The sequence below is a fragment of the Sorghum bicolor genome, chromosome 5, assembly GCF_000003195.3.
Source record: "Sorghum bicolor cultivar BTx623 chromosome 5, Sorghum_bicolor_NCBIv3, whole genome shotgun sequence".
NCBI lineage: Eukaryota > Viridiplantae > Streptophyta > Magnoliopsida > Poales > Poaceae > Sorghum > Sorghum bicolor.
The window spans coordinates 10,294,258-10,320,178 of record NC_012874.2 but is presented as its reverse complement, the minus strand read 5'-3'; positions in this window follow the sequence as shown (position 1 = coordinate 10,320,178).

The window sequence follows — 25,921 nt, the reverse complement described above, 5'->3', positions numbered from 1 at the left end:
AAGTAAAAGCAGTACTCGACATGCGGCCACCCAAGAATGTCAAGGATATTCAGAAGCTTACCGGATGTATGGCCGCCCTCAGTCGCTTCATCTCAAGACTAGGAGAAAAAGGCCTTCCTTTCTTCAAACTCTTGAAAGCGTCGGAAAACTTTTCTTGGACAGAAGAAGCCGACGCCGCATTCACTCAGCTCAAGACTTTTCTCACTTCGCCACCTGTCCTTACAGCGCCTCAGCCCAATGAAGACCTACTCCTTTACATTGCTGCAACCGACAGGGTTGTTTCCACAGCAATAGTGGTCGAGCGAGATGAACCAGGTCATGCCTATAAGGTCCAGAGACCCGTTTACTTCATAAGTGAGGTCTTAAACGAGTCCAAGGCCAGGTACCCACAAATACAGAAGCTCATATACACCATTCTAATAACATCAAGAAAGCTGAAGCACTACTTCGACGGCCACCGAGTCTTGGTAACCACCAGTTTTCCGCTCGGGGACATTCTGCGCAATAAAGACGCCAATGGCAGAATCGTGAAATGGGCGATGGAATTATGCCCATTTTCCCTGGAGTTCCAGAGCCGCACCACAGTCAAGTCTCAGGCCCTGGTCGATTTCATTGCTGAATGGACGGATCTCAACGAGCCTCCCGTTCCCGATGTCTCCGACCACTGGTCAATGTTCTTTGACGGATCCTTGAACATCAACGGTGCCGGCGCTGGGATACTGTTCGTATCACCTAACAAGGACAAACTGCGTTACGTCCTTAGGATCCTTTTTCCGGCGTCAAACAATGTCGCCGAATACGAAGCATGCCTGCACGGCATAAGGCTCGCCGTTGAGCTGGGTGTCAAACGCCTCTACGTCTATGGCGACTCCGCTCTGGTTATCAACCAGCTCAACAAGGAGTGGGACGCAACCCACGAGAAGATGGATCTCTACTGCAAAGAAATTCGCAAATGGGAAACCAACTTCTACGGCATAGAGTACATCCACGTGGTCCGGGATAAGAACTAGGCAGCAGATGCATTGTCGAAGTTAGGGTCATCCCGGGCCCAGATCCCGCGGGGCATTTTCGTCCAGGACATCCACGAGCCAAGCGTAGGCTCCACCCTGGTCGAAAAGCAACCCACCGAGGCAATGCTCATAGACGATGCCACTCCGACAACCGGTGGTCGTGATTGGCGTACCCCGTTCATCAAGTATATATCGGACGGGACAGGCTTTCAGGACAAAACAGAGAACGAGCGCCTCATTCGACGGTCAAAGAACTACATCCTGGTCAACGGTAAACTCATGCGAAAAAACGCAAGCTCTGAAGTACTGCTCAAATGCATATCCCAAGATGATGGTATCAAGCTCCTAGAAGACATACATGCTGGATCCTGCGGCAATCACGCCGCATCCAGAACATTGGTCGGAAAAGCCTTCCGGGCAGGTTTTTATTGGCCAACCGCGGTCAACGACGCAGAAAAACTGGTTCGACACTGCGAGGGATGTCAGTTTTTCGCTAAGAGGACCCACGTACCTGCTCACGAAATTCAAACCATCCCGTCGTCCTGGCCCTTTGCTTACTGGGGGCTTGACATGATCGGCCCATTTAAACCAGCTCCCGGTAACTTCAAGTTTGTTTTCGTGTTAATCGACAAGTTCTCCAAGTGGATCGAATACATGCCTCTGGTCAAGGCAACCTTCGAGAAGGCCGTGGAGTTCCTCAATCAAATCATACACAGATTCGGCATCCCGAACAGCATAATCACCGACCTGGGTACTCAGTTCACTGGCACCACATTTTGGGACTTCTGCGATGACAGGGGCATAGTCATAAAATACGTGTCAGTGGCTCATCCACGGGCCAATGGTCAAGTTGAACGCGCAAACGGAATGATCATTGACGCCCTAAAGAAAAGGTTGTACACCGAGAACGACAGAGCACCCGGTCGATGGATGAAGGAGTTACCGGCAGTGGTCTGGGGCCTCCGAACTCAGACCAGTCGGAACACAGGAGTGTCTCCCTACTTCATGGTTTACGGCTCCGAGGCAGTCCTGCCGTCTGACATAACCTTCGGATCTCCCAGGATTGAACAATTTGACCAGGCGACAGCCGACAACGCCAGAGAACTCGAAATCAACTGCATGGAGGAAAAGCGTTTGAATTCTTGACTCCGAACAGCAAAGTATCTCGCGACAGTCAGGCGATACCACAACAGGAACGTCAAGGACCGTTCCTTCATGGTCGGCGATCTGGTACTTAGGTGGAGAACAAGCCAAGAGGGAATGCACAAGCTATCCACTCCCTGGGAAGGACCTTTCGTGGTCGCCGAAGTCACACGACCCACGTCCTACAGATTGGCATACCCAGACGGAACACGCGTGCCTAACTCTTGGCACATAGACAAACTGCGACAATTTTATCCATAAGTTCTAATAACTTTCGCTTATAAATATCTTATAATTGTCAATAATAAAGTTTTCTATTTTTTGCCTATACTTTGTTGGACGCAGAACTCGGCAAAACTTCTGCAACGGAAGCTCTTAGCGACTACAAAGTCAAATAGAGTGACACGTCACTCAGATAATTATACAGCGCTCAAAATAACAGTCATGACAAAAGCAAACTTTATTACAAACTTTACATACAAAGTTTACAATAAATACCCTGACGGGCAGACGCTAGTCTATTCCTACAGACTACCCTATTGGCCTAACTGCTCGGGCTGATCACCCGCCTGGCCCTGCTGCCCGGACGAAGGGGTCGGGGCCACCGGTGCCTGGCTGGTCGAGACCGCAGGCGTCGACCGCCCATCTCCTGCAATGGACGCACCTGACAGCTCCCTGACCGACCTATCTGAACCCGGCTGGTCTGGGGGAGTGGCCGTTCCGCACAGATTGATGTCGCCGATCACCGTCGATGACAAGTCCAGCAGACCACCCCGAAGCTCGTCCACCTCCTGTGGGCCGACCTCCTTGGGGTACCCCTTCTCCAGCCTAGTCAAATCGACCAGGGGGTAGTGGGCGCGCACCATGCTAAGGACATGCGCGCCAGCAAACTCCCCAGCGTCCTTCACGAATTGCTGGAGCCAGTCCCACGACCGTTGTGCCTTCTCCACTGGAGTCAACTTCGGCGCGCGGGGCTGGCTCTCCGGGAGCTCGGGACTGATCAGATCCAGGATCGGGGATACTCCTTTCCAAATCTTACAACAATTAACCTTCCAGGAGTCCCGGTCCTTGACCAGCTCATCCAGGTGCTTCTTGACGTTCACCTTGAGCACTGCGAATCAAGCAGGACGTTATTTTTGACATATCAAAAAACAAGGGACGACAAGCGGCAGATAACAAGGCGGCGCGCATTACCAGATAACTCCCGGTCCTTCCGACCCAATTCCTCTCCTGCTCGGCGCCCGGACTCCAGCGCACCGGCGAGCTCTTGGCTGAGCTGCTCCTTCTCCTGTCGGAGGTGCGCCACCTCCTCCTCCAAGTCTACGTGAATCATAACCTGGTCAGTAAAGCAGGCTACACAGCTACACAAAGCTGCTCGGAGCGCGTGACTAACCTTCTCGCTGCCAGTACTGGTCGGCCAAGCGACGAGTGAGCTCGAGATGACGCTCCTCCTAGGCGTTCATCTCGGCCACCTTCTCCCCGACCTCCGACCGTAGCCGGTCCACCTCCGTGGTCAGGGCCTTGTTTTCGGCCACAATTCCTTCTATCTGGTCGAAGCACCTCTTCCGGTACTTCGACGTTGTCATGGCACCCTGCAAGAAGGTCGCATGTCATCCCAGCAAGTTAATAACAAAACAAAAGGGGAAAAGAAGTCGATCGGGGCAGAGAGTCACTTACCTTGACCTCATCTACAAGACGTTTGGCTGCACGCTCCACCCTCGCATCCTCCTCCGTCTCCGCAAGCTCTTCATGTCCAATAAAGTGGTCCCCGCGTTGGCGCCACACGTAGACATGCTGGCGGCCATCACGGGGACGACCCTGGACCTCCTCCACGTCGTCGTCAGAGGCTTCCCGGGGCTCCTCATTCGCCGCGCTGTTCCCGGCTGCGGTCGAAGGCATCACGGGCCCCCGGCTTAGGCCAGGAGACCTCGCGGGTGAAGAAGCCCCTACTCGCGGCGGTGTCGGGACCCTCCCTTCTTCGGCTGGAGTCGGGATTCGGTTGTCCTCCTGAGTAGCAGCGCTCGGGGGAGGGGTCCTCGAAGCCTCCTCGTTCCTCGGCGGAGTACTCGCCGCGGCACTCGCTGGGGCAGACTGCCCCTCTGTGCCTGCAGCAGCAGCCGCCGCCGTAGGCTGATCCGTGGCCTGCGGCGCGGCGTCGGCGGCGGCAGGATCGGACGCCCCCTGGTCGGTGGCGTGGTCGGGATTGACATCCGACGCCGCGCTAGAAGAACAAAGTAAATCTTAATTTAAAAAAAACGCCAAAATACGTAAGTCGAACACTTACAGGTCCGATCGACGGTGGGTCGCGGTGAACCTCCTCCTTGCCCGTCCGGTCGGCACCTGCGCCCCCATCTCGACCATGCGCGGAGCAGGAGGGTCGCTGGCCACCCGATCAGTAGTGGCCGGAGCACTATCTGGGCGGCTCCGAGGTCGTCGAACTAGCGACGGTGCGGCCTCCTCGTCGTCGTCGTCGTCAACGATCCGCACGAGCCGACGACGCTTCGGCGCTTGGCTGCTCTCCGCCGGCAACGTCGGTACCGGCAAAGGATCTGCCGCCAGTGGCCTTTTCCCCGCCACCCTCTCCTCGGTGGTCGGGACGGGGCGGGCCTGGTCCTCATCACTGCTGGTGTACCGATCACACCGTGCGGCGTCCTCTACCGGCGGATCCTCCCTTGCGGGATCCTCCATCCCAGGCGCCAGTGACACATACACTGCGCACCTGTCTACATCTCCGATCTACAAAGAGAAATACAGACAAGTCAGCATCCGACGATATAACGAATGCTAAGGAGTCACAGTCAGTAAAGGACATCACCTTAGGGGCTGGTCGTCCCAGCTTGAAAGCTTGCACCCGATCACTACCACGGATGAAGCCCCCGTCTGCAAAGTTGAACAATTCGTTCAACAACTGCTGCACCTCTTCCTTCTCCAGGACCTCAGGCCTCATCCTGGTCGGGTCCTGGCTTCCGGCGTACTCGTACGCCGAGTGCACCCTCTTCTGGCAGGGCATCACCCGGCGGCAAATAAAGTTGCCGACCACCCCTAGCCCGTCCAAGCGCGACCAGTCGATCAGCTTCATCAGGTCTGCCACTTGTCTGTCGAATTCTGGGCGGTCGGTCCAACTGATTCTCTTCTCGGGGATGTACCCCACGTCACAGAACGTGGAGCTGCCCGGCTCCTCCCTGACGTAGAACCATTTCTTATACCATTCGGTAAGAGAGGTATTCCAAGAGCAGTTCAGGTACCGGTTCTTCATCCCGTCCCGGAGATTGAGGTATACTCCACCTGCAATCTTAGAGCCTCCAACTGCTCCCTTCTTCCTTAAGGAGAAAAGATAACGAAAGAGATCGAAGTGCAGCTCTATGCCAACATAGGCCTCGCACATATGGATAAAAGTGGAGATGAGGAGAATTGAGTTCGGGTGCAGATTGCAAATCCCGATCTCATAATACAAAAGAAGACCTTGAAGAAAAGGATAAACAGGAACCCCAAAGCCCCTCTTAAGGAAATCTTCGAACACGACGATCTCACCGGCACGGGGGTCGGGGAAGCTCTCTCCTTCTGGCGCTCTCCAGCCGCCGAGCTCCGAGCTATGCAGGAGCCCCATGTCGACGAGGTCACCGAGGGACTTGGCGGTGTTGCGGGACTTCTTCCACTCCTTGGCCATCAGTTCGGCCCTCTTCTTGGAGTCGCTCTTCGCCATTGGAGGTGAGGAAGTGGACTTGAGTTACGAAGATACAGGTGATTGAAGGAGGCGAAAGTGGAAGGCTTCAAGGCAATGGCAGGGTAAGCAGTACAGGCAGAACTATCAAGCTCTTATAACCCGCAACTCCAACTCCCCCACTTCCCGTATTCTCGGGAAGTGGGCGGGCCATGCGACGGATGCAGCGTTTTGGTTTTCAAAGATTATAGACAATTAATGCGGCGAAGTTTTCGTACCAATTGATGGTTTCCTTTTCTCAAACCATGCAAAGGGCGGCTGCACAGTTGCCAGGCGCAACTTTTCATGCATCCATCTGACACCCCGTCAGGAGGTCTCGTCACGTCAACTTTAACTGGAAAGGTCTTTTCAAAAACAAGAAGACAAATATGGCAGAGAGTCAACAATCCGGGGACTGCACCGACCACCGAGCACTTGATGCTCGGGGACTGGTCGCCCAGTCTATTAACTCGGATGTGAAGGACTGCACCGACCACCGAGCACTTGATGCTCGGGGACTGGTCGCCCAGTCTATCAACCCGGAACTTCGAAAATATCGCACCGACCACCGAGCACTTGATGCTCGGGGACTGGTCGCCCAGTCTATCAACCCGGAACTTCGAGAATATCGCACCGACCACTGAGCGATCGATGCTCGGGGACTGGTCGTCCTATATAACAACGCAGAATTCTAAGAAGCACACTTGGCGTTTGGGTCCTGTTGGACATATTATTGTACACCCGGGGACTGGTCGATTAGTCTATTCAATTGCAGATGGACTGGTAAAATTTAATTTTTTAGACCTTGCTACAAGGTTCATACTTCGCCTTCCTGCAAGCTCGGGGACTACATCGGTACGATGCATCTGGCGATGCATCTCAGTTACAGAATTTCTTTGAAGACTTTTCTTTTGACCCTGGTACCACGTGCCTACGTCACCTACTACCAGGCTCGGGGACTAAGTGGGCACACTTCACCTTGCGGTGAATATGCTTGCTTTTTTGAGGTCTATACTTTTCTTAAACGTAAAGTGGGCACACTTCACCAGGAAAGAAATCTTTTTAATTTAGAGCACCATGCATTCTTCGAACAACCAGCTTCTTCGATGTCAATGTTGATCAACTGTCTTCTGAGTTGGTCAAAGTACTGTTGCAACTGTTTGGGCGATTTTTCTGTTTACTGAAGATGTCAACCCTCACCGATCGAAGAAGCTCAAGACGGCGTGTTACATCACAATACATGGTGCTCGGGGACTAGCTGTGGGGGTATAAACCCCTATACCCTTACGGATAGACTTGGGCCAGGAGGCTTGGCCCATTACGAGACAAGCTCGAGGCTTGACCCGACAGCTTGGAGTTTCGTGCAAGGAAACAAGACGTGAAGATCAAGCAGGATTCTAGTCGGTTAGAATAGGAATTGATATCGAACTATCTATGGCAATTGTAACCGACTAGGATTAGTTTCCAGATCTGTAACCCTGCCCTCCGGACTATATAAGGAGAGGCAAGGGACCCCCCTAGGACATCATATTCTCTCAACACGAATCAATACAATCAGACGCAGGACGTAGGTATTACGCCAGCTCGGCGGCCGAACCTGGATAAAAAGCTTGCATGTGTCTTGCGTCACCATCGAGTTCGTAGTTTGCGCACCGTCTACCGATAAACTACTACCGTGGGTATACCCCCAAGGTAGACTGCCGACCAGCTTTCGTCGACACTACCCTTTATAGGGCAGGGCACCTTTAGTCCCGGGCCGAGACAGAGCCCGGGACTAAAGGTCAAGACCTTCAGTCCCGGTTCCTGGATGGAACCGGGGTTAAAGGACCTTTAGTCCCGGGCTCTGTCTAGGCCCGGGACTAAAGGTGCCCTGCCCTATAAAGGGCAGAGGCCTCTCACCAATTTATGGCGCCAGTTTCGGCGCCATAATTTGGTTTTTCCTTTTTTTCCTCTTTACATTGTTAAATGCATTATAAATTAAATAAATCTGATAAAATTGTTAAAAAATACACATTAATTTTACTCTGCTCTACTCTTGAGTATAAAAATTCTTAACACAATTGCTTTTTAAATATTTCATATTATTCAAAATAAATGTTATTCATAATGAATATTTTGTTAATGCAAAAATATAATGACCAATTAAATTTTAAAAAATTGTTGGCTTTAGATAGATACTTTGTTTTGGGGTCATTTAGACGTTAAACTTTTGTTTCTTTAGTAATAATTATACAAATGCACAACATTGATTGTATAAATTTAAAATTTAAAATTTCAAGAGTAGTAAGATGTATTTTGGAACCCTGGATGGCCTCAAATGGAAAACTCATGAATACTAAGTTTGTTCCACTCATCAAGACCTACATTTTCTCTAATGGTCACATTTTCATTTGAAAAAGTTTAGACCACTCAATTTTGAAATTTGAAAGAATTCATAGCGAAACGCTAATTTTCAGAACGATGGATGGCCTCAAATGGAAAACTCATGAATACCAATATTGCTCCACTCATCAAGATCTACATTTCATATATAGACCATTTTTGCATTTGACAAAGTGTTGGCAAAGTGTAGTTCAAAATCCACACTTCCCACGTATAGTTTCATAAAGTTTGTACGAGACTCAAGATTTGGTGAGTATTTTTACATAAACTTTCCCAAATGGAAAATTGGTCTATATAAAAAGTTTGGATATTGATGAGCTCTAGCAACTTGGTATTCAAATGATTTCCATTCCAAGTTATTTTCTCCGTCGTTTGACCGAGTTTGACCAAAGCCCGTCTTCGAATTTGAAAACACGTGCCTCGGACTCGATCAAATTTATCCGGATGAAAATATGATCCATATATGAAATGTAGGTCTTGATGAGACCTAACAACTTGGCATTCAAAAGTTTTCCATTTCAAGTACTCAGTTGGGTCATTTGACCAAGTTTGACCAAAGTCAAAATAGTGGGTTTCACAAACACACACTTTGACCGAGCCCTGGATGGCCTCAAATAGAAAACTTATGAGTACAAAGTTTGTTCCACTCATCAAGACCTACATTTTCTCTAATGGTCACATTTTTATTTGAAAAAGTTTAGACCACTCAATTTTGAAATTTGAAAGAATTCATAGCGAAACGCTAATTTTCAGAACCATGGATGGCCTCAAATGGAAAACTCATGAATACCAATATTGCTCCACTCATCAAGATCTACATTTCATATATAGACCATTTTTGCATTTGACAAAGTGTTGGCAAAGTGTAGTTCAAAATCCACACTTCCCACGTATAGTTTCATAAAGTTTGTGTGAGATTCAAGATTTGGTGAGTATTGTTTACTTAAACTTTCCCAAATGTAAAAATGGTCTATATAAAAATTTTGGATATTGATGAGCTCTAACAACTTGGTATTCAAAAGATTTCCATTCCAAGTCATTTTCTATGTCGTTTGACCAAGTTTGACCAAAGCCCGTCTTCGAATTTGAAAACACGTGCCTCGGACTCGATCAAATTTATCCGGATGAAAATATGATCCATATATGAAAAGTAGGTATTGATGAGACCTAACAACTTGGCATTCAAAAGTTTTCCATTTGAAGTACTCAGGTGGGTCATTTGACCAAGTTTGACCAAAGTCAAAGTAGTGGGTTTCACAAACACACACTTTGACCGAGCCCTGGATGGCCTCAAATAGAAAACTCCTAAATACAAAGTTTGTTCCACTCATCAAGACCTACATTTTGTATAATGGTCACATTTTCATTTGAAAAAGTTTAGACCACTCAATTTTGAAATTTGAAAGAATTCATAGCGAAACGCTAATTTTCAGAACCATGGATGGCCTCAAATGGAAAACTCATGAATACCAATATTGCTCCACTCATCAAGATCTACATTTCATATATAGACCATTTTTGCATTTGACAAAGTGTTGGCAAAGTGTAGTTCAAAATCCACACTTCCCACGTATAGTTTCATAAAGTTTGTGTGAGATTCAAGATTTGGTGAGTTGTGTTTACATAAACTTTCCCAAATGGAAAAATGGCCTATATAAAAATTTTGGATATTGATGAGCTCTAACAACTTGGTATTCAAAAGATTTCCATTCCAAGTCATTTTCTCCGTCGTTTGACCAAGTTTGACCAAAGGCCGTCTTCGAATTTGAAAACACGTGCCTCGGACTCGATCAAATTTATCCGGATGAAAATATGATCCATATATGAAATGTAGGTATTGATGAGACCTAACAACTTGGCTTTCAAAAGTTTTCCATTTGAAGTACTCAGGTGGGTCATTTGACCAAGTTTGACCAAAGTCAAAATAGTGGGTTTCACAAACACACACTTTGATCGAGCCCTGGATGGCCTCAAATAGAAAACTCATGAACACAAAGTTTGTTCCACTCATCAAGACCTACATTTTCTCTAGTGGTCACATTTCCATTTGAAAAAGTTTAGACCACTCAATTTTGAAATTTGAAAGAATTCATAGCGAAACGCTAATTTTCAGAACCATGGATGGCCTCAAATGGAAAACTCATGCATACCAATATTGCTCCACTCATCAAGATCTACATTTCATATATAGACCATTTTTGCATTTGACAAAGTGTTGGCAAAGTGTAGTTCAAAATCCACACTTCCCACGTATAGTTTCATAAAGTTTGTGTGAGATTCAAGATTTGGTGAGTATTGTTTACATAAACTTTCCAAAATGGAAAAATGGTCTATATAAAAAGTTTGGATATTGATGAGCTCTAACAACTTGGTATTCAAAAGATTTCCATTCCAAGTCATTTTCTCCGTCGTTTGACCAAGTTTGACCAAAGCCCGTCTTCGAATTTGAAAACACGTGCCTCGGACTCGATCAAATTTATCCGGATGAAAATATGATCCATATATGAAATTTAGGTATTGACAAGAACTAACAACTTGGCATTCAAAAGTTTTCCATTTGAAGTACTCAGGTGGGTCATTTAACCAAGTTTGACCAAAGTCAAAATAGTGGGTTCCACAAACACACACTTTGACCGAGCCCTGGATGGCCTCAAATAGAAAACTCATGAATACAAAGTTTGTTCCACTCATCAGGACCTACATTTTCTCTAGTGGTCACATTTCCATTTGAAAAAGTTTAGACCACTCAATTTTGAAATTTGAAAGAATTCATAGCGAAACGCTAATTTTCAGAACCATGGATGGCCTCAAATGGAAAACTCATGAATACCAATATTGCTCCACTCATCAAGATCTACATTTCATATATAGACCATTTTTGCATTTGACAAAGTTTTGGCAAAGTGTAGTTCAAAATCCACACTTCCCACGTATAGTTTCATAAAGTTTGTGTGAGATTCAAGATTTGGTGAGTATTGTTTACATAAACTTTCCCAAATGGAAAAATGGTCTATATAAAAAGTTTAGATATTGATGAGCTCTAACAACTTGGTATTCAAAAGATTTCCATTCCAAGTCATTTTCTCCGTCGTTTGACCAAGTTTGACCAAAGCCTGTCTTCGAATTTGAAAACACGTGCCTCGGACTCGATCAAATTTATCCGGATGAAAATATGATCCATATATTAAATGTAGGTCTTGACAAGACCTAACAACTTGGCTTTCAAAATTTTTCCATTTGAAGTACTCAGGTGGGTCATTTGACCAAGTTTGACCAAAGTCAAAATAGTGGGTTTCACAAACACACACTTTGACCGAGCCCTGGATGGCCTCAAATAGAAAACTCATGAATACAAAGTTTGTTCCACTCATCAAGACCTACATTTTCTCTAGTGGTCACATTTCCATTTGAAAAAGTTTAGACCACTCAATTTTGAAATTTGAAAGAATTCATAGCGAAACGCTAATTTTCAGAACCATGGATGGCCTCAAATGGAAAACTCATGAATACCAATATTGCTCCACTCATCAAGATCTACATTTCATATATAGACCATTTTTGCATTTGACAAAGTGTTGGCAAAGTGTAGTTCAAAATCCACACTTCCCACGTATAGTTTCATAAAGTTTGTGTGAGATTCAAGATTTGGTGAGTTGTGTTTACATAAACTTTTCCAAATGGAAAAATGGTCTATATAAAAAGTTTGGATATTGATGAACTCTAACAACTTGGTATTCAAAAGATTTCCATTCCAAGTCATTTTCTCCGTCGTTTGACCAAGTTTGACCAAACCCCCGTCTTCGAATTTGAAAACACGTTCCTCGGACTCGGTCAAATTTATCCGGATGAAAATATGATCCATATATGAAATGTAGGTATTGATGAGACCTAACAACTTGGCATTCAAAAGTTTTCCATTTGAAGTACTCAGGTGGGTCATTTGACCAAGTTTGACCAAAGTCAAAATAGTGGGTTTGACAAACACACACTTTGACCGAGCCCTGGATGCCTCAAATAGAAAATTCATGAATACAAAGTTTGTTCCACTCATCAAGACCTACATTTTCTCTAGTGGTCACATTTCCATTTGAAAAAGGTTAGACCACTCAATTTTGAAATTTGAAAGAATTCATAGCGAAACGCTAATTTTCAGAACCATGGATGGCCTCAAATGGAAAACTCATGAATACCAATATTGCTCCACTCATCAAGATCAACATTTCATATATAGACCATTTTTGCATTTGACAAAGTGTTGGCAAAGTGTAGTTCAAAATCCACACTTCCCACGTATAGTTTCATAAAGTTTGTGTGAGATTCAAGATTTGGTGAGTTGTGTTTACATAAACTTTCCCAAATGGAAAAATGGTCTATATAAAAAGTTTGGATATTGATGAGCTCTAACAACTTGGTATTCAAAAGATTTCCATTCCAAGTCATTTTCTCCGTCGTTTGACCAAGTTTGACCAAAGCCCGTCTTCGAATTTGAAAACACGTGCCTCGGACTCGATCAAATTTATCCGGATGAAAATATGATCCATATATTAAATGTAGGTATTGACAAGACCTAACAACTTGGCTTTCAGAAGTTTTCCATTTGAAGTACTCAGGTGGGTCATTTGACCAAGTTTGACCAAAGTCAAAATAGTGGGTTTCACAAACACACAGTTTGACCGAGCCCTGGATGGCCTCAAATAGAAAACTCATGAATACAAAGTTTGTTCCACTCATCAAGACCTACATTTTCTCTAGTGGTCACATTTCCATTTGAAAAAGTTTAGACCACTCAATTTTGAAATTTGAAAGAATTCATAGCGAAACGCTAATTTTCAGAACCATGGATGGCCTCAAATGGAAAACTCATGAATACCAATATTGCTCCACTCATCAAGATCTACATTTCATATATAGACCATTTTTCCATTTGACAAAGTGTTGGCAAGGTGTAGTTCAAAATCCACACTTCCCACGTATAGTTTCATAAAGTTTGTGTGAGATTCAAGATTTGGTGAGTTGTGTTTACATAAACTTTCCCAAATGGAAAAATGGTCTATATAAAAAGTTTGGATATTGATGAGCTCTAAAAACTTGGTATTCAAAAGATTTCCATTCCAAGTCATTTTCTCCGTCGTTTGACCAAAGCCCGTCTTCGAATTTGAAAACACGTGCCTCGGACTCGATCAAATTTATCCGGATGAAAATATGATCCATATATTAAATGTAGGTATTGACGAGACCTAACAACTTGGCTTTCAAAAGTTTTCCATTTGAAGTACTCAGGTGGGTCATTTGACCAAGTTTGACCAAAGTCAAAATAGTGGGTTTCACAAACACACACTTTGACCGAGCCCTGGATGGCCTCAAATAGAAAACTCATGAATACAAAGTTTGTTCCACTCATCAAGACCTACATTTTCTCTAGTGGTCACATTTCCATTTGAAAAAGTTTAGACCACTCAATTTTGAAATTTGAAAGAATTCATAGCGAAACGCTAATTTTCAGAACCATGGATGGCCTCAAATGGAAAACTCATGAGTACCAATATTGCTCCACTCATCAAGATCTACATTTCATATATAGACCATTTTTGCATTTGACAAAGTGTTGGCAAAGTGTAGTTCAAAATCCACACTTCCCACGTGTAGTTTCATAAAGTTTGTGTGAGATTCAAGATTTGGTGAGTATTGTTTACATAAACTTTCCCAAATGGAAAAATGGTCTATATAAAAAGTTTGGATATTGATGAGCTCTAACAACTTGGTATTCAAAAGATTTCCATTCCAAGTCATTTTCTCCGTCGTTTGACCATGTTTAACCAAAGCCCCTCTTCGAATTTGAAAACACGTGCCTCGGACTCGATCAAATTTATCCGGATGAAAATATGATCCATATATGAAATGTAGGTATTGACGAGACCTAACAACTTGGCATTCAAAAGTTTTCCATTTGAAGTACTCAGGTGGGTCATTTGACCAAGTTTGACCAAAGTCAAAATAGTGGGTTTCACAAACACACACTTTGACCGAGCCCTGGATGGCCTCCAATAGAAAACTCATGAATACAAAGTTTGTTCCACTCATCAAGACCTACATTTTCTCTAGTGGTCACATTTCCATTTGAAAAAGTTTAGACCACTCAATTTTGAAATTTGAAAGAATTCATAGCGAAACGCTAATTTTCAGAACCATGGATGGCCTCAAATGGAAAACTCATGAATACCAATATTGATCCACTCATCAAGATCTACATTTCATATATAGACCATTTTTGCATTTGACAAAGTGTTGGCAAAGTGTAGTTCAAAATCCGCACTTCCCACGTATAGTTTCATAAAGTTTGTGTGAGATTCAAGATTTGGTGAGTATTGTTTACATAAACTTTCCCAAATGGAAAAATGGTCTATATAAAAAGTTTGGATATTGATGAGCTCTAACAACTTGGTATTCAAAAGATTTCCATTCCAAGTCATTTTCTCCGTCGTTTGACCAAGTTTGACCAAAGCCCGTCTTCGAATTTGAAAACACGTGCCTCGGACTCGATCAAATTTATCCGGATGAAAATATGATCCATATATTAAATGTAGGTCTTGACAAGACCTTACAACTTGGCTTTCAAAAGTTTTCCATTTGAAGTACTCAGGTGGGTCATTTGACCAAGTTTGACCAAAGTCAAAATAGTGGGTTTCACAAACACACACTTTGACCGAGCCTTGGATGGCCTCAAATAGAAAACTCATGAATACAAAGTTTGTTCCACTCATCAAGACCTACATTTTCTCTAATGGTCACATTTCCATTTGAAAAAGTTTAGACCACTCAATTTTGAAATTTGAAAGAATTCATAGCGAAACGCTAATTTTCAGAACCATGGATGGCCTCAAATGGAAAACTCATGAATACCAATATTTCTCCACTCATCAAGATCTACATTTCATATATAGACCATTTTTGCATTTGACAAAGTGTTGGCAAAGTGTAGTTCAAAATCCACACTTCCCACGTATAGTTTCATAAAGTTTGTGTGAGATTCAAGATTTGGTGAGTTGTGTTTACATAAACTTTCCCAAATGGAAAAATGGCCTATATAAAAAGTTTGGATATTGATGAGCTCTAAAAACTTGGTATTCAAAAGATTTCCATTCCAAGTCATTTTCTCCGTCGCTTGACCAAGTTTGATCAAAGCCCGTCTTCGAATTTGAAAACACGTGCCTCGGACTCGATCAAATTTATCCGGATGAAAATATGATCCATATATGAAATGTAGGTATTGACGAGACCTAACAACTTGGCTTTCAAAAGTTTTCCATTTGAAGTACTCAGGTGGGTTATTTGACCAAGTTTGACCAAAGTCAAAATAGTGGGTTTCACAAACACACACTTTGACCGAGCCCTGGATGGCCTCAAATTGAAAATTCATGAATACAAAGTTTGTTCCACTCATCAAGACCTACGTTTTCTCTAGTGGTCACATTTCCATTTGAAAAAGTTTAGACCACTCAATTTTGAAATTTGAAAGAATTCATAGCGAAACGCTGATTTTCAGAACCATGGATGGCCTCAAATGGAAAACTCATGAATACCAATATTGCTCCACTCATCAAGATCTACATTTCATATATAGACCATTTTTGCATTTGACAAAGTGTTGGCAAAGTGTAGTTCAAAATCCACACTTCCCACGTATAGTTTCATAAAGTTTGTGTGAGATTCAAGATTTGGTGAGTTGTGTTTACATAAACTTTCCCAAATGGAAAAATGGTCTATATAAAAAGTTTGGATATTGATGAGCTCTAACAACTTGGTATTCAAAAGATTTCCATTCCAAGTCATTTTCTCCGTCGTTTGACCAAGTTTGACCAAAGCCCGTCTTCGAATTTGAAAACACGTGCCTCGGACTCGATCAAATTTATCCGGATGAAAATATGATCCATATATGAAATGTAGGTATTGATGAGACCTAACAACTTGGCATTCAAAAGTTTTCCATTTGAAGTACTCAGGTGGGTCATTTGACCAAGTTTGACCAAAGTCAAAATAGTGGGTTTGACAAACACACACTTTGACCGAGCCCTGGATGCCTCAAATAGAAAATTCATGAATACAAAGTTTGTTCCACTCATCAAGACCTACATTTTCTCTAGTGGTCACATTTCCATTTGAAAAAGGTTAGACCACTCAATTTTGAAATTTGAAAGAATTCATAGCGAAACGCTAATTTTCAGAACCATGGATGGCCTCAAATGGAAAACTCATGAATACCAATATTGCTCCACTCATCAAGATCTACATTTCATATATAGACCATTTTTGCATTTGACAAAGTGTTGGCAAAGTGTAGTTCAAAATCCACACTTCCCACGTATAGTTTCATAAAGTTTGTGTGAGATTCAAGATTTGGTGAGTTGTGTTTACATAAACTTTCCCAAATGGAAAAATGATCTATATAAAAAGTTTGGATATTGATGAACTCTAACAACTTGGTATTCAAAATATTTCCATTCCAAGTCATTTTCTCCGTCGTTTGACCAAGTTTGACCAAAGCCCGTCTTCGAATTTGAAAACACGTGCCTCGGACTCGATCAAATTTATCCGGATGAAAATATGATCCATATATTAAATGTAGGTATTGACGAGACCTAACAACTTGGCTTTCAAAAGATTTCCATTTGAAGTACTCAGGTGGGTCATTTGACCAAGTTTGACCAAAGTCAAAATAGTGGGTTTCACAAACACACACTTTGACCGAGCCCTGGATGGCCTCAAATAGAAAACTCATGAATACAAAGTTTGTTCCACTCATCAAGACCTACATTTTCTCTAGTGGTCACATTTCCATTTGAAAAAGTTTAGACCACTCAATTTTGAAATTTGAAAGAATTCATAGCGAAACGCTAATTTTCAGAACCATGGATGGCCTCAAATGGAAAACTCATGAATACCAATATTGCTCCACTCATCAAGATCTACATTTCATATATAGACCATTTTTGCATTTGACAAAGTGTTGGCAAAGTGTAGTTCAAAATCCACACTTCCCACGTATAGTTTCATAAAGTTTGTGTGAGATTCAAGATTTGGTGAGTTGTGTTTACATAAACTTTCCCAAATGGAAAAATGGTCTATATAAAAAGTTTGGATATTTATGAGCTCTAACAACTTGGTATTCAAAAGATTTCCATTCCAAGTCATTTTCTCCGTCGTTTGACCAAGTTTGACCAAAGCCCGTCTTCGAATTTGAAAACACGTGCCTCGGACTCGATCAAATTTATCCGGATGAAAATATGATCCATATATGAAATGTAGGTATTGATGAGACCTAACAACTTGGCATTCAAAAGTTTTCCATTTGAAGTACTCAGGTGGGTCATTTGACCAAGTTTGACCAAAGTCAAAATAGTGGGTTTGACAAACACACACTTTGACCGAGCCCTGGATGCCTCAAATAGAAAATTCTTGAATACAAAGTTTGTTCCACTCATCAAGACCTACATTTTCTCTAGTGGTCACATTTCCATTTGAAAAAGGTTAGACCACTCAATTTTGAAATTTGAAAGAATTCATAGCGAAACGCTAATTTTCAGAACCATGGATGGCCTCAAATGGAAAACTCATGAATACCAATATTGCTCCACTCATCAAGATCTACATTTCATATATAGACCATTTTTTCATTTGACAAAGTGTTGGCAAAGTGTAGTTCAAAATCCACACTTCCCACGTATAGTTTCATAAAGTTTGTGTGAGATTCAAGATTTGGTGAGTTGTGTTTACATAAACTTTCCCAAATGGAAAAATGATCTATATAAAAAGTTTGGATATTGATGAACTCTAACAACTTGGTATTCAAAATATTTCCATTCCAAGTCATTTTCTCCGTCGTTTGACCAAGTTTGACCAAAGCCCGTCTTCGAATTTGAAAACACGTGCCTCGGACTCGATCAAATTTATCCGGATGAAAATATGATCCATATATGAAATGTAGGTCTTGATGAGACCTAACAACTTGGCATTAAAAAGTTTTCCATTTGAAGTACTCAGGTGGGTCATTTGACCAAGTTTGACCAAAGTCAAAATAGTGGGTTCACAAACACACACTTTGACCGAGCCATGGATGGCCTCAAATAGAAAACTCATGAATACAAAGTTTGTTCCACTCATCAAGACCTACATTTTCTCTAGTGGTCACATTTCCATTTGAAAAAGTTTAGACAACTCAATTTTGAAATTTGAAAGAATTCATAGCGAAACGCTAATTTTCAGAACCATGGATGGCCTCAAATGGAAAACTCATGAATACCAATATTGCTCCACTCATCAAGATCTACATTTCATATATAGACCATTTTTGCATTTGACAAAGTGTTGGCAAAGTGTAGTTCAAAATCCACACTTCCCACGTGTAGTTTCATAAAGTTTGTGTGAGATTCAAGATTTGGTGAGTATTGTTTACATAAACTTTCCCAAATGGAAAAATGGTCTATATAAAAAGTTTGGATATTGATGAGCTCTAACAACTTGGTATTCAAAAGATTTCCATTCCAAGTCATTTTCTCCGTCGTTTGACCATGTTTAACCAAAGCCCGTCTTCGAATTTGAAAACACGTGCCTCGGACTCGATCAAATTTATCCGGATGAAAATATGATCCATATATGAAATGTAGGTATTGATGAGACCTAACAACTTGGCATTCAAAAGTTTTCCATTTGAAGTACTCAGGTGGGTCATTTGACCAAGTTTGACCAAAGTCAAAATAGTGGGTTTCACAAACACACACTTTGACCGAGCCCTGGATGGCCTCAAATAGAAAACTCATGAATACAAAGTTTGTTCCACTCATCAAGACCTACATTTTCTCTAGTGGTCACATTTCCATTTGAAAAAGTTTAGACCACTCAATTTTGAAATTTGAAAGAATTCATAGCGAAACGCTAATTTTCCGAACCATGGATGGCCTCAAATGGAAAACTCATGAATACCAATATTGATCCACTCATCAAGATCTACATTTCATATATAGACCATTTTTGCATTTGACAAAGTGTTGGCAAAGTGTAGTTCAAAATCCACACTTCCCACGTATAGTTTCATAAAGTTTGTGTGAGATTCAAGATTTGGTGAGTATTGTTTACATAAACTTTCCCAAATGGAAAAATGGTCTATATAAAAAGTTTGGATATTGATGAGCTCTAACAACTTGGTATTCAAAAGATTTCCATTCCAAGTCATTTTCTCCGTCGTTTGACCATGTTTAACCAAAGCCCGTCTTCGAATTTGAAAACACGTGCCTCGCACTCGATCAAATTTATCCGGATGAGAATATGATCCATATATGAAATGTAGGTATTGACGAGACCTAACAACTTGGCATTCAAAAGTTTTCCATTTGAAGTACTCAGGTGGGTCATTTGACCAAGTTTGACCAAAGTCAAAATAGTGGGTTTCACAAACACACACTTTGACCGAGCCCTGGATGGCCTCAAATAGAAAACTCATGAATACAAAGTTTGTTCCACTCATCAAGACCTACATTTTCTCTAGTGGTCACATTTCCATTTGAAAAAGTTTAGACCACTCAATTTTGAAATTTGAAAGAATTCATAGCGAAACGCTAATTTTCAGAACCATGGATGGCCTCAAATGGAAAACTCATGAATACCAATATTGATCCACTCATCAAGATCTACATTTCATATATAGACCATTTTTGCATTTGACAAAGTGTTGGCAAAGTGTAGTTCAAAATCCGCACTTCCCACGTATAGTTTCATAAAGTTTGTGTGAGATTCAAGATTTGGTGAGTATTGTTCACATAAACTTTCCCAAATGGAAAAATGGTCTATATAAAAATTTTGGATATTGATGAGCTCTAACAACTTGGTATTCAAAAGATTTCCATTCCAAGTCATTTTCTCCGTCGTTTGACCAAGTTTGACCAAAGCCCGTCTTCGAATTTGAAAACACGTGCCTCGGACTCGATCAAATTTATCCGGATGAAAATATTATCCATATATGAAATGTAGGTATTGATGAGACCTAACAACTTGGCATTCAAAAGTTTTCCATTTGAAGTACTCACGTGGGTCATTTGACCAAGTTTGACCAAAGTCAAAATAGTGGGTTTCACAAACACACACTTTGACCGAGCCCTGGATGGCCTCAAATAGAAAACTCATGAATACAAAGTTTGTTCCACTCATCAAGACCTACATTTTGTATAATGGTCACATTTTCATTTGAAAAAGTTTAGACCACTCAATTTTGAAATTTGAAAGAATTCATAGCGAAACGCTAATTTTCAGAACCATGGATGGCCTCAAATGGAAAACTCATGAATACCAATATTGCTCCACTCATCAAGATCTACATTTCATATATAGACCATTTTTGCATTTGACAAAGTGTTGGCAAAGTGTAGTTCAAAATCCACACTTACCACGTATAGTTTCATAAAGTTTGTGTGAGATTCAAGATTTGGTGAGTATTGTTTACATAAACTTTCCCAAATGGAAAAATGGTCTATATAAAAATTTTGGATATTGATGAGCTCTAACAACTTGGTATTCAAAAGATTTCCATTCCAAGTCATTTTCTCCGTCGTTTGACCAAGTTTGACCAAAGCCCGTCTTCGAATTTGAAAACACGTGCCTCGGACTCGATCAAATTTATCCGGATGAAAATATGATCCATATACGAAATGTAGGTCTTGATGAGACCTAACAACTTGGCATTCAAAAGTTTTCCATTTGAAGTACTCAGGTGGGTCATTTGACCAAGTTTGACCAAAGTCAAAATAGTGGGTTTCACAAACACACACTTTGATCGAGCCCTGGATGGCCTCAAATAGAAAACTCATGAATACAAAGTTTGTTCCACTCATCAAGACCTACATTTTCTCTAATGGTCACATTTTCATTTGAAAAAGTTTAGACCACTCAATTTTGAAATTTGAAAGAATTCATAGCGAAACGCTAATTTTCAGAACCATGGATGGCCTCAAATGGAAAACTCATGAATACCAATATTGCTCCACTCATCATGATCTACATTTCATATATAGACCATTTTTGCATTTGACAAAGTGTTGGCAAAGTGTAGTTCAAAATCCACACTTCCCACGTATAGTTTCACAAAGTTTGTGTGAGATTCAAGATTTCGTGAGTATTGTTTACATAAACTTTCCCAAATGGAAAAATGGTCTATATAAAAATTTTGGATATTGATGAGCTCTAACAACTTGGTATTCAAAAGATTTCCATTCCAAGTCATTTTCTCCGTCGTTTGACCAAGTTTGACCAAAGCCCGTCTTCGAATTTGAAAACACGTGCCTCGGACTCGATCAAATTTATCCGGATGAAAATATGATCCATATATGAAATGTAGGTCTTGATGAGACCTAACAACTTGGCATTCAAAAGTTTTCCATTTGAAGTACTCAGGTGGGTCATTTGACCAAGTTTGACCAAAGTCAAAATAGTGGGTTTCACAAACACACACTTTGACCGAGCCCTGGATGGCCTCAAATAGAAAACTCATGAATACAAAGTTTGTTCCACTCATCAAGACCTACATTTTCTCTAATGGTCACATTTTCATTTGAAAAAGTTTAGACCACTCAATTTTGAAATTTGAAAGAATTCATAGCGAAACGCTAATTTTCAGAACCATGGATGGCCTCAAATGGAAAACTCATGAATACCAATATTGCTCCACTCATCAAGATCTACATTTCATATATAGACCATTTTTGCATTTGACAAAGTGTTGGCAAAGTGTAGTTCAAAATCCACACTTCCCACGTATAGTTTCATAAAGTTTGTGTGAGATTCAAGATTTGGTGAGTATTGTTCACATAAACTTTCCCAAATGGAAAAATGGTCTATATAAAAATTTTGGATATTGATGAGCTCTAACAACTTGGTATTCAAAAGATTTCCATTCCAAGTCATTTTCTCCGTCGTTTGACCAAGTTTGACCAAAGCCCGTCTTCGAATTTGAAAACACGTGCCTCGGACTCGATCAAATTTATCCGGATGAAAATATGATCCATATATGAAATGTAGGTCTTGATGAGACCTAACAACTTGGCATTCAAAAGTTTTCCATTTGAAGTACTCAGGTGGGTCATTTGACCAAGTATGACCAAAGTCAAAATAGTGGGTTTCACAAACACACACTTTGACCGAGCCCTGGATGGCCTCAAATAGAAAACTCATGAATACAAAGTTTGTTCCACTCATCAAGACCTACATTTTCTCTAATGGTCACATTTTCATTTGAAAAAGTTTAGACCACTCAATTTTGAAATTTGAAAGAATTCATAGCGAAACGCTAATTTTCAGAACCATGGATGGCCTCAAATGGAAAACTCATGAATACCAATATTGCTCCACTCATCAAGATCTACATTTCATATATAGACCATTTTTGCATTTGACAAAGTGTTGGCAAAGTGTAGTTCAAAATCCACACTTCCCACGTATAGTTTCATAAAGTTTGTGTGAGATTCAAGATTTGGTGAGTATTGTTTACATAAACTTTCCCAAATGGAAAAATGGTCTATATAAAAATTTTGGATATTGATGAGCTCTAACAACTTGGTATTCAAAAGATTTCCATTCCAAGTCATTTTCTCCGTCGTTTGACCAAGTTTGACCAAAGCCTGTCTTCGAATTTGAAAACACGTGCCTCGCACTCGATCAAATTTATCCGGATGAAAATATGATCCATATATGAAATGTAGGTCTTGATGAGACCTAACAACTTGGCATTCAAAAGTTTTCCATTTGAAGTACTCAGGTGGGTCATTTGACCAAGTTTGACCAAAGTCAAAATAGTGGGTTTCACAAACACACACTTTGACCGAGCCCTGGATGGCCTCAAATAGAAAACTCATGAATACAAAGTTTGTTCCACTCATCAAGACCTACATTTTGTATAATGGTCACATTTTCATTTGAAAAAGTTTAGACCACTCAATTTTGAAATTTGAAAGAATTCATAGTGAAACGCTAATTTTCAGAACCATGGATGGCCTCAAATGGGAAACTCATGAATACCAATATTGCTCCACTCATCATGATCTACATTTCATATATAGACCATTTTTGCATTTGACAAAGTGTTGGCAAAGTGTAGTTCAAAATCCACACTTCCCACGTATAGTTTCATAAAGTTTGTGTGAGATTCAAGATTTGGTGAGTATTGTTTACATAAACTTTCCCAAATGGAAAAATGGTCTATATAAAAATTTTGGATATTGATGAGCTCTAACAACTTGGTATTCAAAAGATTTCCATTCCAAGTCATTTTCTCCGTCGTTTGACCAAGTTTGACCAAAGCCCGTCTTCGAATTTGAAAACACGTGCCTCGGACTCGATCAAATTTATCCGGATGAAAATATGATCCATATATGAAATGTAGGTCTTGATGAGACCTAACAACTTGGCATTCAAAAGTTTTCCATTTGAAGTACTCAGGTGGGTCATTTGACCAAGTTTGACCAAAGTCAAAATAGTGGGTTTCACAAACACACACTTTGACCGAGCCCTGGATGGCCTCAAATAGAAAACTCATGAATACAAAGTTTGTTCCACTCATCAAGACCTACATTTTCTCTAATGGTCACATTTTCATTTGAAAAAGTTTAGACCACTCAATTTTGAAATTTGAAAGAATTCATAGCGAAACGCTAATTTTCAGAACCATGGATGGCCTCAAATGGAAAACTCATGAATACCAATATTGCTCCACTCATCAAGATCTACATTTCATATATAGACCATTTTTGCATTTGACAAAGTGTTGGCAAAGTGTAGTTCAAAATCCACACTTCCCAGGTATAGTTTCATAAAGTTTGTGTGAGATTCAAGATTTGGTGAGTATTGTTTACATAAACTTTCCCAAATGGAAAAATGGTCTATATAAAAATTTTGGATATTGATGAGCTCTAACAACTTGGTATTCAAAAGATTTCCATTCCAAGTCATTTTCTCCGTCGTTTGACCAAGTTTGACCAAAGCCCGTCTTCGAATTTGAAAACACGTGCCTCGCACTCGATCAAATTTATCCGGATGAAAATATGATCCATATATGAAATGTAGGTCTTGATGAGACCTAACAACTTGGCATTCAAAAGTTTTCCATTTGAAGTACTCAGGTGGGTCATTTGACCAAGTTTGACCAAAGTCAAAATAGTGGGTTTCACAAACACACACTTTGACCGAGCCCTGGATGGCCTCAAATAGAAAACTCATGAATACAAAGTTTGTTCCACTCATCAAGACCTACATTTTCTCTAATGGTCACATTTTCATTTGAAAAAGTTTAGACCACTCAATTTTGAAATTTGAAAGAATTCATAGCGAAACGCTAATTTTCAGAACCATGGATGGCCTCAAATGGAAAACTCATGAATACCAATATTGCTCCACTCATCAAGATCTACATTTCATATATAGACCATTTTTGCATTTGACAAAGTGTTGGCAAAGTGTAGTTCAAAATCCACACTTCCCAGGTATAGTTTCATAAAGTTTGTGTGAGATTCAAGATTTGGTGAGTATTGTTTACATAAACTTTCCCAAATGGAAAAATGGTCTATATAAAAATTTTGGATATTGATGAGCTCTAACAACTTGGTATTCAAAAGATTTCCATTCCAAGTCATTTTCTCCGTCGTTTGACCAAGTTTGACCAAAGCCCGTCTTCGAATTTGAAAACACGTGCCTCGCACTCGATCAAATTTATCCGGATGAAAATATGATCCATATATGAAATGTAGGTCTTGATGAGACCTAACAACTTGGCATTCAAAAGTTTTCCATTTGAAGTACTCAGGTGGGTCATTTGACCAAGTTTGACCAAAGTCAAAATAGTGGGTTTCACAAACACACACTTTGACCGAGCCCTGGATGGCCTCAAATAGAAAACTCATGAATACAAAGTTTGTTCCACTCATCAAGACCTACATTTTGTATAATGGTCAAATTTTCATTTGAAAAAGTTTAGACCACTCAATTTTGAAATTTGAAAGAATTCATAGTGAAACGCTAATTTTCAGAACCATGGATGGCCTCAAATGGGAAACTCATGAATACCAATATTGCTCCACTCATCATGATCTACATTTCATATATAGACCATTTTTGCATTTGACAAAGTGTTGGCAAAGTGTAGTTCAAAATCCACACTTCCCACGTATAGTTTCATAAAGTTTGTGTGAGATTCAAGATTTGGTGAGTATTGTTTACATAAACTTTCCCAAATGGAAAAATGGTCTATATAAAAATTTTGGATATTGATGAGCTCTAACAACTTGGTATTCAAAAGATTTCCATTCCAAGTCATTTTCTCCGTCGTTTGACCAAGTTTGACCAAAGCCCGTCTTCGAATTTGAAAACACGTGCCTCGGACTCGATCAAATTTATCCGGATGAAAATATGATCCATATATGAAATGTAGGTCTTGATGAGACCTAACAACTTGGCATTCAAAAGTTTTCCATTTGAAGTACTCAGGTGGGTCATTTGACCAAGTTTGACCAAAGTCAAAATAGTGGGTTTCACAAACACACACTTTGACCGAGCCCTGGATGGCCTCAAATAGAAAACTCATGAATACAAAGTTTGTTCCACTCATCAAGACCTACATTTTCTCTAATGGTCACATTTTCATTTGAAAAAGTTT